At 39.3% G+C, this 18,639-nt stretch overlaps 1 protein-coding gene across 7 annotated transcripts in view; it reads right to left on the bottom strand.

The window, feature by feature from the left end:
• The window catches only part of ESR1 (estrogen receptor 1), a 445,612-nt gene that overhangs the window by 307,011 nt on the left and 119,962 nt on the right, over window positions 1–18,639 (bottom strand). Inside the window, exon 1 of one of the 7 annotated variants that reach the window (XM_030809859.1) lies at window positions 17,839–18,003. The exons of the other annotated variants lie outside the window; for them this stretch is intronic. The gene's annotated coding sequence lies outside the window, so the exon portion shown is untranslated. Of the gene's footprint in view, window positions 1–17,838; window positions 18,004–18,639 lie in introns of those variants that run through there. 7 annotated transcript variants of the gene reach the window in all.

Genomic DNA, 18,639 nt, shown 5'->3' with positions numbered 1-18,639 from the left:
GTTGCCCAGGCTGGTCTCAAGCTCCTGGGCTCAGGTGACCCATCTGCCTCAACCACCCAAAGTGCTGGGATTACAGGTGTGAGTCACCATGCCCGGCACCTCCAACTTCTCACTCCGTGCCAGCCACGCTGGCCTCTGTACCTCAAGACACCAAGGATGTTCCCACATCAGGGCCTTTTCCCTGCTGTGCCCTCAGCCTAAAATGCTCTTCACCAGGATATCCTCATGGTACTATTCCCTCCCTTATTCAAGACTTTGCTTAAATGTCACCTGTGTAATGGAACCTTTCCCAATTTGTCAATTTGTCCCATCAGACAAATAGATCAATAGTTCACTGATCTATTCCCAGTGCTGGTAACAGTACCCAGCATAGAGTAGATCGTCAATGAATATGTGTTGAATGAATAAATGAGCAACGTGGGTCAGCCACCCCATGAAGCTAGCTGGAGGTTTTATAACATCAACAGAGTGAGGTAAGAGCATGGGAGACAAGCCACCATGGTCACTGTAAACCAAGCTGCCAAACTGATTTCAATTACTGCTTACAAGAGGGAAGAACAAGGATCCCATGTGGTGCCTAGGAAGTCAACAAAGTTAATAAAGCAGAGTTTTCTAGAGCCTGAGGATCAAGTATCCAGTAGGAAAGCTGCCCTTTTACTCTTCAGAAATATCTATCCCAGGCCTCACAGCACAGGCTGACAGATTCTAGCCTCTGCATTGGAAGAGCTTCCTCTCATTTCTAGACACTATCCTCTCGTGGTTTTGTCTAGACAGCGGAACCAGAAGCAACCCAAAATCTCTGAATATAAGGTTCAAATTCCCAGCCTGTACTTCATTCACTCTTATCTTCCTACAAGATTTGGCCTTGCAAAGAAGAAAATTAACTGTATATCTTTATTACCCTTATAGGTGGTATTTATAACTTTTTGTATTGAGCTCAGAAATCCTCTTCCTGGTGCTCCTGCTGTAGTCTAAGCATGCTATGCGAAGCAAGGTGTGAGCATGCCATGAAGCCAAAGCCAAACCACACGACCAACTTTCAATTCCTTCCCCCACCCCATCCCCGGGGCTTTCTGCTCAACCTGGCTCATGTCCAACTGGGGCAAAATCACTCAGCTGTTACCTAGTCACCTCCACTCCCACCTGCAAAAGCAACCAATTTCCTAAGTACCCCAGAACCCTGGAAAACACATTTGTTTCTTTTTTTTTTTTTTTTTTTTGAGATGGAGTCTTGCTCTGTCACCCAGGCTGGAGTGCAGTAGCATGATCTCGGCTCATTGCAACCTCCACCTCCCTGGTCCAAGTGATTCTCCTGTCTCAGCCTCCCAGAGAGCTGGGATTACAGGTGCGTGCCACCACACATGGCTAATTTTTGTATTTTTGGTAGAGACGAGGTTTCTCCATTTTGGCCAGGCTGGTCTCAAACTCCTGACCTCAGGTGATCCACCTGCCTTGGCCTCCCAAAGTGCTGGGATTACAGGCATGAGCCACCATAACTGGCCAACAACACATTTCTAACCCTCACTCTGGCTCATACTCTCAAACATGCCTTCCATCGTGACTCTGGGAATTCTTTAATGGCCTCAGGTTAGGACTGAGTAAAAGGAAATGTTTTGAGGACCTGAGAATTCTCATTTCCATTCCTTTCCCAAAAAGACTTCAGAGAATTTTCCCCCAGAAAATGGCACAAGTACAGTTAGTTATCTGGCCTATATTCCAATAATTTCTGGAGCATTTCCTTGTCTCACTGTCTCCCATGCATATCCTTTTGTTCACAACATAGCCCTGATTTCTTTACAAACCCAACCATGTATTAGAGAGCCCCAGTCCCACAAGCCTGCTGTAGCCATGAATCCCTTGTGCAGCATGCCATCTCCCAAGCCACCAGAGTCACGATCAAGCTCCACCAAGGCAGCCACCCCCAAAGTGTTGCAACCTGAATAGGTAGAGGAGGGGAGTGCAGATCTCTTTAATGTTTATCTAGATAGGAGGTTTGCTTTTGTCTTCTAAATCTTTCACACTTCGAAAAGCATTTCAGAGATTTATTTCTCTGAAATACTCTTTTCTGAAATCCAATTAAAAAATAAGATAATTTCCCCAAGACAACAAAGAAAGGTGCTATTTTTATAATACTCATGATCTTACTCATTCACAAAAGTTACCTAATCCATAGTTTTGAAAGCCAGAACTCTTTTTTTTCTTTTTTTTGAGATGGAGTCTCGCTCTGTTGCCCAGGCTGGAGTGCAGTGGTGCAAGCTCGGCTCACTGCAACCTACACCTCCTGGGTTCAAGCGGTTCTTCTGCCTCAGCCTCCCAAGCAGCTGGGACTGCAGGTGTGTGCCACCACGCCTGGCTAATTTTTTGTATTTTTAGTAGAGACGAGGTTTCATCATGTTAGCCAGGATTGTCTCAATCTCCTGACCTCGTGATCCATCTGCCTTGGCCTCCCAAAAGCAAGAACTCTTCTTTACCAGATTCTATTTATTGATGTTCCCTTCATACATTGTAACATTTTCCCTTATACTTTAAGTATCCTTCTTCTTAAATGTTAGACATAAAAACCCTAGAAGAAAACCTAGGCAATACCATTCAGGACATGGGTATGGGCAAGGACTTCATGTCCAAAGCACCAAAAGCAATGGCAACAAAAGCCAAAATTGACAAATGGGGTCTAATTAAACTAAAAAGCTTCTGCACAGCAAAAGAAACTACCATCAGAGTGAACAGGCAACCTACAGAATGGGAGAAAATTTTTGCAATCTACTCACTGACAAAGGGCTAATATCCAGAATCTACAAAGAACTCAAACAAATTTACAAGAAAAAAAAACAAACAACCCCATCAACAAGTGGACGAAGGATATGAACAGACACTTCTCAAAAGAAGACATTTATGCAGCCAACAGACACATGAAAAAATGCTCATCATCACTGGCCATCAGAGAAATGCAAATCAAAACCACAATGAGATATCATCACATGCCACTTAGAATGGTGATCATTAAAAAGTCAGGAAACAACAGGTGCTGTAGAGGATATGGAGAAATAGGAACACTTTTACACTGTTGATGGGACTGTAAACTAGTTCAACCATTGTGGAAGACAATGTGGTGATTCCTCAGGGATCTAGAACTAGAAATACCATTTGACCCAGCCATCCCATTACTGGGTATATACCCAAAAGATTATAAATCATGCTGCTATAAAGACACATGCACACGTATGTTTATTGCAGCACTATACACAATAGCAAAGACTTGGAACCAACCCAAACGTCCATCAATGATAGACTGGATTAAGAAAATGTGGCACATATACACCATGGAATACTATGCAGCCATAAAAAAGGATGAGTTCATGTTCTTTGTAGGGACATAGATGAAGCTGGAAACCATCATTCTCAGCAAACTATCACAAGGACAAAAAAACAAACACCGCATGTTCTCACTCATAGGTGGGAATTGAACAATGAGAACAGTTGGACACAGGGTGGGGAACATCACACACCGGGGACAGTTGTGGGGTGGGGGGAGGGAGGAGGGATAGAATTAAGAGATATACCTAATGTAAAGGATGAGTTAATGGGTGCAGCACACCAACATGGCACATGTATACATATGTAACAAACCTGCACATTGTGCACATGTACCCTAGAATTTAAAGTATAATAAAAAAAAGAAAAACAAAACCAAAACCAAAAAATAATAGTCATTTCAAAAAAAATTATCCTTCTTTACAATTAGCAATAATTACAATTATCTGAATGACAGCAATGACATTGTATGTATAATCTAAACCTATGTCATCTATTATAATCAATAATAATGACAAAAATAAGGATGCAAATTCTACATCAGCATGCCTCCTTTCCTGGTAGAAAAGCAGGTGGAAATGGGCACCATAACAGAAAACCTCCAGCCTTCAAAAAATTAAGCCCATTAAGCAGAAAGGCAGCATGGCTAGGGCTGCCAGATGTAACCAACAAAAATACAGGATATTCAATTAAATTTGAATTTCAGATAAACAACAAATAATATTTTAGATAATATTGCATGGGACAAGCTAAAATGTTATTTGTTATTTAACTGAAATTCCAGTTTACCTGGGCATCTTATGTTTTATCTGACAAGCCTACATATGATTCTTCTAAGAGAAGGCAGCAGAGATGCACGAATCTGGCCGCAATTACAGATCTGAGCTCAGGACAATAGGAAATCATCACACGTTTAACCATGCTTTTCTCATCAAGAGACAAAAGTCTGTTTTGGACGTAATTAAGCAACTTTGAAGATGCACTAAGTCTTGGGCCAGTGGGATATCACATTAGGTTACTGTTCCTGTTTACTAAAATTATGTAGGAGTTTACAAAAAAGAAAAAGAAAAAAGCTAATGAACCTTCTGATTCACGTAGCTTAGGTTACCAAAAAGAAACTCCCTCACCTTTAAGAACTCCCTGGCACAGCATCATGAGGCGTGCAGCTTTCATTTCTCTTTCTCACTTCCTCTCCACCTGCTGGAGCTCTCCTTCATGGAGATTCAATTAGAAAGGTTTAGCTTGGACTTCGGGAAGATTTAAAATGATCATCTTCCAAGGAGAAGAAATATTGACTTAGAAAAAGTTACCATTGACCTAATCTTCCTGTGTTTAGCATCATCTGTCTCCAGGGAATCACCAGAATGCAGGATGCTGAGCGAAGCCTCTCAGAGTATCACGAGGGGAGTGAGCTTTGTTTTCAGCTCCTTAGAGGAACTCATTTTGCTGCAAGGATCTTGATAGTATTTTCAAAACCAGAAGAAAATACATTTTGGCCTTCAATTTTTCACCAAAAGGAAATGTGAAGGACGATCTCAAGAAGTCCATACTAACTTCACCTACCTCAAATTGTTTTGCTTCTACATGTATAAAAGTCATAAAATATTGATATCAAGAACATATTAATTCCTACATTATCTCCTTACAGCATTGTGAATTGTAAGATTTTTTCATATCTCCTTTTACAATTTTTTAACTGACAATTCTAGCAGTTCTTTGACTCATTTAAAAAAAATCCAAGTGAAAAAAATGCTATAGTTTTGTTTAGTTATAAATTCTATCCTGATAAATATATATCTCTACAGAATAAGTTGTGTCAAATCATCTTGGTGCAGTACAGTTACAACCCACCAGCCATGCCTTTCTTTAACACATGTAACAGGGACATTAGTTATACTTCCGACATATGGGTCCATCAATTGCCATTCTTATTAAACTTTCATTTCATTTCCTGGAACAATATTAAACTACAAGGGGAAAATTTAATAGTAAACAGTATATAACCAACATCGGCTTAGTCATTAGTCTCAGAGAAGACACATGTTTTTCAACATGTGGACCAGGTAACTAAAAATGTCTGTCATAACCTGGCTGCTAGATCAAGCACAGATCAAATTATTTTTTTAATTCTGTCAATACTAAAGTGAAATATCTATAATGAAATAATGCAAGTTCAATTTTCACGTTGGTGATAGTGGACTAAAAATAGCACCCAACTGCTTCAGAAATCTGAAAGGAGACAGTGTAAGTCTCCAGGGAAGTCTGGCAAGGTCACTCCTAACCTTTAAGCCCTGGAAACAGAAAAAAAGAAGAAAAGGGAATCTTCAGTACCAAAGTAAACAAGGTATGGTTATTAAATTGACAGTAAATAATCTAAATGGAAGTATAGGAAATGAGTCATCACTAGAGAACTAACACGGATTTGACAAACAGAGGTTAAAAATTCTCACATGAACCATATACCAATTAAACAGATGGCCTGTCTAGACAGGCATGGCTGGGGCATTCACTTTAGCCATCATTATAATGTTGTAGTGACCAGAATTAGGTATTCTGCCATCCTGCTTTGCTTGAGCTTCTACTATAAATGCTAGAACAGTAACAATGAGTATGGCATGGTCTGATGCCCTCCGTGAACAGGAACTGGCCATGCCTCCATCTATTAGGTGTGAGGTAGTGGTCAGGAGTCAGAACAGAGGATCTAGTCCTGGTTCTGTCTCTACCAGCTGGGAAACCTTGGGGGAAGTTCCTTCACCTTTCTGGACTTTGATTTCTTCACCTGGAAAATATAAAAGGTAGGATTCCATCATGTCTGAGGCACCTCCTAGATGACAATACTGTGATTTTATGATGTTATTTGTGCAAAGGGAGGATTGCACCAAATTACACTATAATTTTACCCAGATTTTAAGTTCTCAGATGGGTTTCACATGCAAAGAAATTCCTAAGGTTGCTATCATCTAGTCTTTGTAGAATTTCATTTATTGGCTCCTGATATCAGAAGGAAAAACATCCCCCTACTTAATGGAAAACTGTTTAAACATGCTTTTAGCAAAGATCATAAAAATAGCTATTTCCCATAAAAATAAAAGAAGCAGCCTCGGGACACAGTCTAAGATGAAAGCATTGTCACAACTAAAATAAAGACAAGGAATTAACAAACCAACTGCCAAGTAAATTGATCAGCAACAGAAAAATCCTGTCAATTTCTCGGCATAATGTCATTGGTTAAAAGCTTAAGCTCCAGAGTCCAAATTCTAGATCTAGAATCCCTAATTCTCCAGTACTGGTTGTAAGACCTTGGGCAAGTCACTTCCCCTCTCCAAGTCTTAGTTTCTGCGTCCCATAAAATAAGAATAACAATAGTACCAGCCTCTTATGAGAAATGTAAGGTTTAAACAAGATGATCATTAAGGTTTTCGGCAAGGCACCTGGTACATTGTGTTCAAAAAACACTAGCTATCAGTGTTCTTCAAGTTATTTCTCTGATTCTTAACAATTTACCCTTATTTTATTAATTCAATATTCAGCTCTGTAAGTTAGTAAGCATTTATTCTCTCCAAGGAACTGGGCTGGAGCTCTGAAGACTACCACTCAGTTCCTCTTCACAACCTCACCTGCCCTTCTTTGTCTGGCTAAATCCTCATTCTTAAAAAATTCAGTTGAAAGGGTCACTTGCTCTATTAAACCATTTTGATCTCCATATCAATGGACCAAGATCCTCCATCTGGTTAAGTGCCTCTCCTCAATGCTCCTGGCTGTCTCTTTTCTATCACAATTCTTATTCTACTGTTTTTTCATTGTCTATCCACTTGTCATCTCCCTCACTCAACCATAAACTCCTTGAAGACAATGTTCCCAATCTCTGTACCTACCACAAAAGCCAGTACATGATCAACATCCAGTAATGCTTGCTGAGTGAATGAATATGATAAATGAATTAGTAAATCTATGAAATTACTCTAATATGCTTTATAAGAGTTGTCCCCAACCTTTTTGGCACCTGTTCCATGACCGGTTTCATGGAAGACAATTTTTCCACAGACGGAACTGGGGATGGTTTTGGGATGATTCAAGTGCATCATATTTATAGTGCACTTTATTTCTATTAGTATTACACTGTAATATAAAATGAAATAATTATGCAACTCACCATAATGTAGAATCAATGAGAGCCCTGAACTTGTTTTCCTGCAACTAGACAGTCCCATCTGGGGGTGATGGGACACAATGACAGATCATCAGGAATTAGATTCTCATAAGAAGAACCCAGATCCCTCACATGCGCAGTTCACAATAGGGTTCGCATTCCTATGAAAATCTAATGCTACCGCTGATCTGACAGGAGGCGGAGCTCAGGCAGTAATGCAAGCGATGGGGAGCAGCTGTAAATACAGATGAAGCTTCACTTGCATGCCCACCGCTCACCTCCTGCTGTGCAGCCCAGTTCCTAACAGGCCCCAAACCAGTACGAGTCCATGGTCCAGAGGCTGGGGACCGCTGCTCTATACATTAATAAAATCTATTCCATAGAGGGGGAAGACAACTCTATTTACAACTAAAATGAAAGGAATTCTCTGGTGATTACAGTAAAAGTACCGGGAAAAGGTGCCGTATGCACACAACGCACACAGAACAAATGCCAGGTGGAAAATTCACCTGGTAGGGATAGCATTTGAGCTGAACCTTGACTTCTGGGTAGAATCAGCCTAACAGAGATGGAACAAGAAGAAAGAAGGGTACATGGTACAGATGAAGATCACTATGAAGAACAGAAGTAGGAACATGCCATTTAAACATGGCTCTTTCAACAAAAGCTTCTCGGAGTAATAGTAGGAGATTGATTGGAATCAAAGTACAAGGGCTTGATTACCACACCATGGAATACACATGTTTTCTCTGACTGGCCTGAGGTCTTTCATGCAGAGGAAGAACCAGATCAGGTTGGGGAGTATATATGATATATGTACATATATATATTATATATATATGTATATCAGGTATATATATATATGTGTGTGTATATATATATGTGTATATATACACTTTAGGTAGTACACTCTAGTAGCTTATGATTAATTAGAGTTTGAAAGCTCAAAAGCTGAAAAACCAGTGAGGAACTCCTAACAGCAATAAGAGAAAACTGACCCTGTGTAGAGAAAGGCAAGAATGACGTGACAGATATCTGAGAGGAAACTTCTCATCAGTGTTTTTAAGATGTTCTAGAAAATGACCAGTACTGCACTGTTGTCAACTACAGTCATTCGATCTAAGAACTCTAGCAAAAGAATGATTCTACAAGTTATTTGATAACTTTGCTAGCTATTCCCTAATATCAAACACAGGCTTCTTAGAAAAGGGTTGGACTCTTGACAGAAAAGCAACATTGGTTTCATTGATCACAACTGCTGAGCATCAAACACAAAGAACCAAGACCCAGAGAGCCCTGGGACAGGGGTTAATAATCCCTCATTGTGTGGAGCCCAAAACCTGTTAGTCAAGTAGTGTGGGCACTAGAGACCCACATTCACTTCTCACCCAAACACTTGCATTTATACATATCTCTGAGATTTTGAAGACTTGCTTTCAGCTGCTTATTCTGAGTTCACATGAGGAAATGAGCGGGCTTGAGGACTGAGGACCAGACACCATGGGCTTCTATACCAAGCTGGAGTGCCTGAATGCCACTTTCCTCATCCATAAATTCATCTTCTACAATGCAAAATTGGACTGGGGAAGCATTAAAAACAGTATTCTATTTATGGAAAGGATTTTGCAAATACGTCAGAGGGAGGACACGAGGAGAGCTTTAATTGAGTCCTCCTCCACATTTAAGACCGGTTCAAGGATTCAAACTTATAGAACTTTCCAACCATGCAGGTGGAAATTTTATGCAATCAACAATTGTACTGATATTTGGGATTTTATAGTTGTATCAACAATGCTAGAGGTTATGTGTACCACTAACAGCCTGAAGTGGTGGCAACTCTCTGATGAACCAGAAGGAAAAAGAACCCTATGAGGGAAGATATGAGGGCTTAAATTACCTTCAGTTATCTAAACACTTAACAAAAATCGAATTATACAGGCTAACTGGCACAGGTGTGTGTTTGTGTCCACGTTTTAGATTGCTTCCTAATGTTATCTTCATATCTGGTATCAAAAATCTGCATCTTCATACTCTTCAATCTACCTTCTTTGTATTTATTCCACATCAAATGCAACGGCCAGTCTTGAAACTTATTTTGGAAAGCTGAGGAGTAGAATTGAAAGCTTCTATGATCTTTCTCCCCAGCACTCCTTTTACCCTCTGCTTCTGAAATCCAAGAGGCCCAAGGAAATGAAGACTTAGAAATCTAGCAGACCTGGGTTTGAATAGTGCTCCTCGTGGTTAGAACACAGCAAAACCTTGAGGCACATCACTAGTCTCACTTCCCTCCATGTCTCCATCCTGAAGACTTGGAAATATCCTCCATCTAAAGTTGTAGGAAGAGTACACGAGCTTTAACTGCAAATCAGTGAGAAAAGCCCCAAAATTTGTTTTGTTTGTTGTTTTTCTTAACTACTGACTCAAGCTTCGACCCAGAGCAATTGTCAGAACTGCTGAAATACGGCCTGGGTCTCAGTAGTTTTTTAATCATCTGGGTGATTCTGAAATAATCCTTGATTTGGATATTCCAACCAAGGTGAAAAAGACGTCCTTGTAGATGCTCCCTAAGTACGAGCTTCCAACTCCTTCTTTCTCCCTGTTCCCGTTTTTCCAAATCACAGAAAAATTCCTTCCTTGCCCTCTGTACAGCATAACTTCTCCATAAGCTACTTACCTCAGCTTCAATTAATTCCCTCTCTGGGATTGCTTCAGTCCACAATACTTAATGCCCCTCACTCTTTTTATTGATTGATTAATTTTTACTGATTTGGAGTATCTTTGTTTTTGTTTTTGCTTTTTTGTAGAGACAGGGTCTCACTGCGTTGCCCAGGCTGGTCTGGAACTCCTGGGCTCAAGCAAGCCTCAGTGCTGGGATTACAGGCATGAGCAGCTGCATGCAGCCAAATTTGAAGTTTTTTTTACAGTTGTTTTCTTTTGTTTTTGTAGCACAGTACCTGGCATGTAATAAGCACTTCAAGAAATACTAGCTTCCTGCTTCCTTTTGGTTGCAGAAGTTTAACTTCTAATCACAATAGGGTATTAAAGTTAGTCACTTGAAGGCAAAATAAACAAATATAGGGACATTCCAGACTCGTAGAGAATTCCCATACTCACCTTCTTCAGGGTATAGTACTCAATTCCCTTCCGAAGCAGTAATACAAAATAATGGCTAGCTATGTGCCAGGAATGTTATAAGCCCTAGACATCTATGAATTTGTTTAATCCTCACATCATCCAAATGATGTAGCTTTTACAGATGAGGAAACTGAGGCACACAGTTAAGCAATTTGCCAGTGATGACAACTACACAGGAGTCATGCCAGAATAGAAATACAGCTGCTGGCTCCCAGACCTGTGCTTTCATCACTCTATTATATAGAATCGATTCTCGTTATTCATGGTACTCATGTTCTATAAAGTCGCCTCGAATACTGAATTAGCAAATACCGAACCACTGCATTGAGAGGAAAACAGGGTAGTTTCCTGGGAGCCTTTAGTTTACAGCATTTTTGCCAACTCATTAATACATAACCTTGTTTTATATGTTTTTCTGTTCAAAAACACTGTATTTAACATATCCTGTTGATTCACCATCATTGAACTCATGGCCAACAGCACTGTAACTCATGCCTGAACAAAGCTTATCAAACACGTATTTTCTCTTAAGACACGTCAGAGCCTTGCTGCACTTAGAATCCCTAGACAGTACTCCGGGACTATGCTTAGGGGCCATTTTAAACAGCAAAATCATCAACAGGGATTATGAAAATGCAAAATCATAACACGAAGTAGATTGCAAGAGGGACACTTGTTTATAGTCTGAAAGCTGCAAGAAGTGAGCCTTGCTCAGCCTCAGCTGGGAACATATACGTCAGATAAATTTTTTTGCCATTCCACACGTGTCTGCAAAGGACTGAGAAAGCACCGTGAGTATTGACTCGAAGGTTACAAGTAAACGTCAGTAAGTCAGCGAATTTGCAAATACAGAATCCATGAATAATGAGGGCCGACTGTACTTGGAATGCTGTGTGGAGTCCTCTTTCTACTTTTGTTCCTGAGAAAGAGAGATTCACAAACTTCCCACATTCTTCCAGTGGCATCTAAGGATCCCTTCCTAAATGGCCTTTCTCCCAGCCAATAGACTGAAGCAAATCATGTCCCTGATGCTTCCTGCCCACTACCATCCATTCTTTCAACCAACAGCTTCTCCAGGCTTTCACGTGCCATGCACTTTGCTAAGAGCTTGAGGGAAGTACAGCAATGAAGAAGACACGGTTTCTGTTTGGACCAGTGCTCAGGGATTCCTCCTATTAGAAATCAAAGAGGCTTCCGAAAGCCCTACAATTTTTTTCCCTGTAACTAAAGAAAATAGCTTCTCAATGTAACTAAATTTTATCTCATACGCAAATTGGAATGTATACCCTTTCACTCTGAATTGCTTGAAATATTCCAGGAGAAATAAATACAACTCTGTGTAAGGTCTTCTAAAAAAGCAGAAGTCAAAGTCACCAGAAAGAACCTTTAAAATCAACTATGTTTCTGATGATGTTGCTTTCGAAACTGTTACCCCACCCCCGCAAAATCGCCATTGAAAAATACCTTTGTGGTGTAAGTAAGATTAATCATGAATGCACTGAATGTTCAGAAATGAGTGTTTTTGTTTTTGTTGATTAAGTGGGAAGTTACAGTTAGCAAAAATGCCTTGTATACACGTTCACATGGATCTAAAACTCCTGAAACCAAGTTTACTGGGAGACAACAGTCAAGACTACACTGTTAGTTTACACATGCAGGAGATTCTGGTATTAGAATCTCACCTATTCATGCTATAAGACTTCCCAGCTGCTAGGTGCAATGCTGTGGCATGAACTGCTGGGAAAACAAAACCACACTTTATATAGTCTAAGCCCTCAATGAATGACTCAATTTGGAATAAGGTAGCCAAATGAATGAATGAACAAACTTTCAAAGAAATTCTACTAATTGAAAATTTCTTCTTTATGTTGTTGAAGCTTCTATCCTCAGAGACAAGAAAAACATCACTTTTTGAAACTTTTAATCTAGTTAATACCACTCTGAGTTATTATGGCATATTCTTATACTGGCTGAGGTAGGAACTCTGTTTAGCCCTGTTCCAAATTTCATTAAAATAACAGATGAGACAGGTCAATAAAGAAATAAACCAGAAAAGGTGAAAGAAAAATATCTGAGAATACACAGATGGAACAACTAAAACAGAAAAGAAAAAAGAAAGCTTAATAGGGTAAAAGAGGCCAAAAACTCTTTAAAGGGAGTTTAAACTTCTATGTATTAGAAAATAAAGCGAATGAAACAAGAAAATATGAGAATGGACTCAAAATTCTAAAAGACCTGCAGAAGAAAGAGGAAGTACGCCAATGCAAAGATGATTATTTCTAACATCATTTAATTGCAGGAAACTAAAAGAGAACATTGTCTTTTGCTTTCAGGGCCATAAAAGAAATCCCAAGCCGCCCAACAAGTCAAGGAGCCAAGAAAACTGCCCAGGAAGTAGTGCCAGGTATGCACCAGTTGGCTGCTGGGGCCCCTAACTTGCCACTGTTTAGGAACAGGCAGAATGAGCCTGGGACCGAAGGATGGAAGATGGAACTGGAACCAAGGAGCATGGACCTTAGGGCCCGGCCAGTTCTACGGCTTCTGAGCTGGAGATGAGCATCTGAATAACAAAACTGCAGAGGTCTTCCGTTCCTCCTGGGGTTGACAACATTTGGGGAACTCTCAAAAAGAACCCACCTGAGCTTTTCAAGGGCTCATCTGGAAATGTCTAGTTCTGAACATTACTTAATGGATTTTATTAACTTTGAGTGAACTTTTATAATTTTCCCAAGTGTAACTCATAGGATCTCCAAAAAATAGAACATTACCAAACAAAGAAGTCTACTATCTTATTAAAGATGACACTTTATTTAAAGTAGATATTATAAGAACAAACTAATTTGTCCCTCTAAATAGTTCAGAGGAGAGACAAAAAATTTTCAGTCTTGCTTGGAATTTGGGGTTCTTTTAAATTTTTTGTGTAGCAATTATAGGTACTTAATAAGTTTCTAATATTATTGGTAATATCATTATTAAAATTTTCAGACTATTAAATTAGAATTCTACAACAATGAGCCAAGTAGATTTAAAGGATTGGATTTCTGTATAGGAGGAACATCTCCAGGGTCCATAGGAGGCATCCAGAAATACCACCTACCCAAACTGAGACAAAAACTTCATTTCCATCATCATCGTCATCATCAAAATCATGGATCATTACCACCACCATATCACTTACAAGTGGGTTGTAAGAAAGTCATACTCTTTCTTATTTGCCCACGTTTCTTGAAATTATTACTTTATTAAACTACATAAAATTTTGTCAGTTGAGACCAGAATAGTTGTCATTCTATGCTTCCTATATTTTTTGAGGTGATCTAAAAACATACTCATAATTTAAAACATTGTTGATTAATGCAAAATTTCTTCAGAGTCCCTCCTGATATTATCCAAGGCAGAGAATTCAGCAATTATGGTTTCTTCCCTCATAAGATTAAGGATATTATAAAGGTGCTTCCCGTAACCTCCAGCCTACTTAAATCCTGGGATTTCGGAGATCGGTATGAGCATATTTTAGAGATGAAGTAGCGAACAGCTCAGACACACTTTTTTTTTTTTTGTAAGTGACATTACACGTCAATTCATTGGTGGAGTTTAAAATATAAAACCCCTCAATAACTTTGGTGATCTGCCTCCTTTCCATGAAGTCTCGCACTTTCGCTTTGGCTGGTTTCAAGTGGCTGTATTTTTTGGATTAATAGAGCATCTTTCTCTGGAGTATGCATTTGGTTCTAAACAAGTGTAGCCACTCTGTTTTCCTTTTTTTAGATAAGCAAACTGAGACAGAATTAAACCAAAAGACTAATTTGCTCCTCTCCATTCAAAGTTGTCTGGAAAAGAAAGAAACGCACTTAGCACGCTGCTCTCTCTACTGGGTTCTTCTAAAGTTACATTAAAAATAATAATGAAGTCACAGGGAGTGGTTAAGATGTATTAATTTCATGCTGAGTACGGATTTTAGAAAAATATAATTAAAATTCATATATTTCCTTATGTAAAATTGTTTACACATAATCAGGGTTTTGACATTTTTTTAAATGTGTCTGTAAAATAAATGTTCTTTATGATAAACTGGTAAGCCAAGCTGCAGACAAATGTTGCAGATGGTGATAAAGATTTTACTTAAATTTGACTTTCACAGGAAAAGATTTCATATAATCATCATTCTATATTTATAACAAAATTCCTGACCACTTAAATCTGTTATTTCCCTGCTTTTTAGCCTATGAAAGCACCAAAACAAATATTAACATGTGAGTAGAATAATAAAAACACTTAATGTTTGTTTAGTTTCTATACCACTTTCACATATACAATCTCGCTTAACAAAGTTACTATTGTCTCATCATTCATTAATGGTAAGTCTGGCATCTTTTCTAGTTTTTCCTGGTATCTATGGTTCCTCCCCTTGGCAGTTTCTTACACCTGTCTTACATATCCTTAAAATTATAAGAAACCAAAATTCTCAAACCTGAGAATTTTCCCAAATTATGAATATCATAGCCTAAGTGTAATCACAAAAGTAAATAACAACTATAGCTAGGGACCCAAATTAAATGAGTGTGAGAAAGAAGATTAGAATAAGTGGCAATTATCCTTCAGGAGCTTTCTTCCAAACAGGTACAAGCCACATGGAGGAGGTGAAAATGAAATGGGGATTGAAGATGTGATTCCGTTTTCATCCGAAAATATGCTCATTCACCAGGGAATATGTGACTCTTTGGACTATTCTTAGACCAGCACAAAGTGTCAGGTAATCAGTAACAATTTAAATTAATAAAAAAGTAAGATCAGAAAGGAAGGGGGCTGAAATGTTATCTAAGTAAAAGGAAAAATGTATCGGAAACTTGAAACTTAGTCACTTAAATCTCACTTTGGAGATCAGTCTCTATTCAAAGTTGAGAAAGAGTTTTAAATGATCACCAGTGGAAAAATTAGTCATCCAAAATATGCAGACGGCCAGGATACAAATTAGCAGGGCATTGATTTTGATGCAAAAGGTTTATACATTCGCCAAGTTTTTTGGAGAAGTGAGAGATGTCTAACTTTTAAGAATACTGAGTAATAAAACTGAAATAAGCATGCAGCATTAAATTCCTAATTTGAACTTTAAAAAGGATAGTTGATATAGTTAAGCTTCATCTTTAGTATTATTCAAAGTTCCTAAGTTGTTTGAAATCCAAAAAAGGAACCCAGGATAAGATGACTCCCTGTTTCCTTCATCGTGAAATTTTGAGTAATATCTTGCAAAATCTCAGCTTGCCAAGTAACAAATTTATATTAATAACAATTTTCTGGGACATGTGACAATCTTTCTCACATTATTATGTGCCCAGAGAAATTTTATCTATTACATTTCTTCACACATAGATGTGGCTGCATATTATGGAAGAAATGGAAGAAGGTAACCACAGCATCTCAATGCTAAATGATGTGACCTTCACATAAATTCTCTGAACATCCAGTGGGACACTCGGGAGGACAGTCCACATGACAGCACCATTCTACAATAGAAAAGTTAAGAATCAGATAGTAAAACTTAGCCTAACTGACTAAAGACACCAACCTAATTTATAAGGGGAAAATGAAGACAATCAAAATAGCCTTTTGATTTGTATAGGTAAAAACAACCAGCCACTTGCCTGAATTTTTTGTTTTCTACTGAACATTTAATATTTTAGGCCATTAGCTTTCTAATTTTTTCTTTGAATTCAATCCACAGTGAGAAATACATTTTACATCACAATCAGCACACAGAAGCACGTATAATTAAAACAGATTTTCAGGAAACAAAACTTATCCTTAATGAAATACCATGCACTCTGATATTTTCTATTATATTCCTTTCCATTTTATTCCTTTTAAAAAATATTCTAGACTAACTAAACTGATTTCATGACCCTCTGGGTCATGACAAGCAGTTTGAAAACACTGCTTTCAGCCCCCAAACTTTTGAGAACTACTTAAGAAACTTAAAGTTGCCTAAAAGAGCCCAATCAATCCTTTCCTTTATACCCAGAGTCATTTAAGCAGAAAAACTGAGAGGGGAAAAATACTAAATAACATCTGTCCATATGAAGAACTTGCATAGATGCTTCTTTTCCTTGCTGGATAATAAGAGGTAGAATTCTAACAAAAGAAGAAAGATAATCCGGGAAATAAAACACAGGAAAAATCATTCTAAAACTGAATTTCCACACAGAGTTCCATTTGTGCAAGTTTTTTTTTAATTTTTAAGTTCCTTGTCTCTTTTTTATTATTCTAAGAGTGTTTGAATATCATGTAATGCAAAAAGTGTAAGATAGGGCATATTACACTGATACTACTTATCACTGGGATGATGAACAATTTTGAATAAGATGCGATCCCCTCTGTATTTGACCAGGTTCACTTTGTAATTATTAGCAAGGCAGTAAATAATCTACCAAGGAGCAGTCTCATTAGTGCCCATTGAAATTCAGCAGCATTAATTTGCAATAAAAGAACTGAAAATTAAATAGGGAAGAAAATGGTTTCTGGAGTCCATCATAAGGTTATGGAATTCACATCATCCCAGTGCCTTCCTTCACATCAAGCAGTTTTAAATGTTGTGTGGAATTAGACTTAATCGCTGTACTTTGTTCTTCCCACTTTAAAAAAAAAAGGTGGGCAGAAGAAATCCTTTTTCTCTGTTTTAACCCTAAATTAAAACAAGTAAAATTAATTTGAAATATGCCAACTTTTAAAAGTTTTGTTCATTGTTTGTCTTTTAAGTAAAGACAGCTTGGATCTGCGTGGCTGTGGGATGCTCTAAATTTCTCTAAGGCGGCTGAAGATGCACGCTGAATACCCCCAGAATCTGCCCTTCAGTATCCTCTGGGGCCAAACTGCACCTTAGTCCACCTTCCTTCTGCTGTAAATATCCCCGGAAACAGAATACTGAACAAAAACTGGTCCACAGCTTACAAGGCAGAAAGATATAGGGACACCAGTCCGGATACCAGTGTACAGTTGGGAAATGCCTAATTCAGCACCCAGCCGTGTGGCGCCCTGAAGCTTCCAAACCCAGTCCGGGGTACACCTGTCCTGTGGCCACCTAGGCAGGTGTTCACCAGAAGCGCCCACCTAATCCCTCCGCAGGCCCGTCAGGAAAAAAAAAAAAAAAAAAAAAAGGAGAAACTGGGCAAGAGAAAATGGGTGGGAGAGGAGAGGGAGAAAGAACAAATCTTGTCGGGAAAAAAATTAAAATGAGGACACACAACCTTCGCCATTGAAGTCACAAAGTGGTCTCCTGTGTCCTGGACCGGCCGCGCTCCTTCCACAGTGGCTGCGAGGCGCAGACCCCGGCTGACCCGCACGCCACTCCGGGGCATTCTCCCCGGGTGGGACAGGCTCGTCACTGCGCTGGCAGGAGATTATTTTTAAGCACTTGTGCTTCCATATGGCTTGTTTTAAACTCGCGGGACACCTACAAATTTCCGGCTGTCAGAAGTCACATGCCAGCAATCCGCTCCAGCGCGGACTCAGCCAGCTAACTCCGAAATCAGATCCATTCAACTCCCAATCGCTCTCTAAAGCCCCAGGACGTGGGGTGGTGAGGAGGGGAAAGCGAGTGACAGGAATAGCTTCCCAGAAAGTCATCATCATAGCTGACATATTTCCAATCAAATAGTCTAGATGAAAGGAAATTTGGGGAGCACATTAAACAAAAACATTAAAAGGATAAATAAAACTCTGCTGAGCTCTGCTAACTCCAAACACCCCCAACTTTAAATGCCAAGAGCGGGACCTTCCCAAGTGACTCAAAGCGCCCCGTGTTTATTTGCCTAGAGGTGTTTTCCCCCACAAATAACTGCTGCTTTGTCTGGTTTTCCAACGTGTGTTTTGTTAGGAAGCCCCGGGCTTTCGGGTCTGCCTCTCGCACGGACGGTAAGTGGGTGGAGAGCACGTTTTTTTCAGCTGCCCGGCGAGAGGACTCGACTCTGAACGCAACGCGGGCTGCACGCAGAACCCCCAGGGTGGGCCGCGCGCCCCGGGCTCCCTGCGCGCACCCTCGGGTCGCG

This window comes from Nomascus leucogenys, chromosome 3 (assembly GCF_006542625.1).
Source record: "Nomascus leucogenys isolate Asia chromosome 3, Asia_NLE_v1, whole genome shotgun sequence".
In the NCBI taxonomy this organism is placed as follows: Eukaryota; Metazoa; Chordata; class Mammalia; order Primates; family Hylobatidae; genus Nomascus; species Nomascus leucogenys.
The sequence above is the reverse complement of the archived record's forward strand: the minus strand, read 5'-3'. Positions and strand labels throughout refer to the sequence as shown.